Raw genomic sequence first — 2,049 nt, 5'->3', positions numbered from 1 at the left:
TTATTTTGAGAGAGAGTTTTGGAAAAAGTGATTGATTTGATGTGTGTGAGAGAGAGATTTGTTTGGAAAACTTGTTTGGTTTACAAATTTTGAGAAATTTTTTTGGGAAAATTTATTTGGTTTGATTACTTTTAAAAACTTATTTGTAGAGAAAATTTCTCAAAAATTTTTCAGAAATACAAACCAAACGAACCCCATATTTTTATAAGTGATTCACATACATGTGTAGCGTCTAATTTGATATTAATTGATTAAAATAATGAAACTCAATACTTTTTTTGATAAGTTTTTTTGAAAATAAATTGACAAATGTCAAATAATAAATAGTGTGAAGGATTCTTTTAAAGAATAATGATTTATCAAAAATGATTGTATATATTTAAGGCACCTATTGATGTTTCTTAAATAATTTTTAAATAAAATTTTTGAATTTGTGGTATTATTGATAATGCACCTTTATGAGCTTTACCAGAAAAGATATCCAAAAATAATTTGGCTGGAATAAATCAAAACCCTTTGAGAATTGAAATTATTAAAATTATAGAGATTTTGTGCATGATTCTCTTTGAGGATACTATTTATGATTTGAATTTGTAATTTTTTATATATCAATGTCAATAACTCTTATGATATTATTGATATAAATATAAATCATACCTTTGAGTCAATGGTTTAAGCACTTTTTCGTATAATAAAATACTTAAATATTGTGATATAAAAATATTATAATAGATCATAATCAAACGTTTCTTGAAGTATAGTTAAAAATCTGATACACCACTTTATACATAACTAAAAATATAAGAAATTAATAAAGACCTTTTCGATTAATAATTAAAATAATATACCATGAGTTGTAACTAAGTCGTAATTTGTATATTATAGAATTTTTCGGTGTGTTTAGTTTTTTGCAATAAAAAATATTTTAATACAAATAAAATTTATGATTTTTGATAGATTTAATAAATTTTATTTTTGATAAATTTGTATATCGCACGGTCGGACACTAATTTAATATTATTATAGTATCTATGGTAAATCAAGATTATTTATTAGAGAGCAATGTAGTCACCTAGAATCGTACTTGCATTAATATTTACCCTATCTACCCATCTCATTAAATAAAAAATATTAAATATTTATTATTTTGAATAAATTATAAATACAATTTTAAGATTTATTTAAAATATGAATTACTCTTTATATATTAGAAATTATATTTCGTCCTTTTAAATTTATAATGACATAACAAATGACTTATTTTATTAATAAATTATTAAGTTAATTATCATTTTTAATGGTATATCATAAATATATTATAATTAAAAAATTTAGTAATTTTGTTATTGTATAAGAGAACAGTTAAAAATTTTATTTTTTCTATCAATTCTATTAAATAAAAAATTATAAAAAAGAGATATTTATAATTTTTAAAATTACAAGAGATCATATGCATTTTAAACAAATCTCAATGAATGTATTTATAATTTGAGTAACGCTATATTCCCTAATTTTTTTCTCCTAATGATGTGATAGATAATTTGAAGAGGGTTGATTGGTTTTGCCACATGATTTGAAAGAGTTTGGAGAGAGAAAAAAAATTGAGGGATGAAATATTTAAAAAAAATAATAATATTAGAGACTCCAAAAATGTTATTAATTTTTTTACTAAATGTTTTATATGAGTATGAGATCCATATGAGAGATACACTTTCTTTCATACTTCATCTCTCTATACTCATCCATACTCCTCTTATGACCTCAATTCGAATTCACTTTGATGATCAAAACTATATCCTTCATAAGTTTCACAATAAAGGTTATTTATAAAAAAATTAGATTTATCAGACAATTATAAATACATAAATAAATCACATTTTATTTTATAAAATTAATAATTTAAGTTTACAACCTTATTATTTATTCTTATATTTATAATTGTCTAATAAAATTAACTTTTATTGTTAGATTGTCTAATAAAATTAACTTTTATTGTTAGATCTTGATTTAATTAACTTTTATTCTTAGATCTTGATTTAATTAACTTTT

This window comes from Camellia sinensis, chromosome 12, assembly GCF_055761805.1.
Source record: "Camellia sinensis isolate YWXY chromosome 12, ASM5576180v1, whole genome shotgun sequence".
Lineage (NCBI taxonomy): Eukaryota > Viridiplantae > Streptophyta > Magnoliopsida > Ericales > Theaceae > Camellia > Camellia sinensis.
This window is presented reverse-complemented; position numbering follows the sequence as displayed.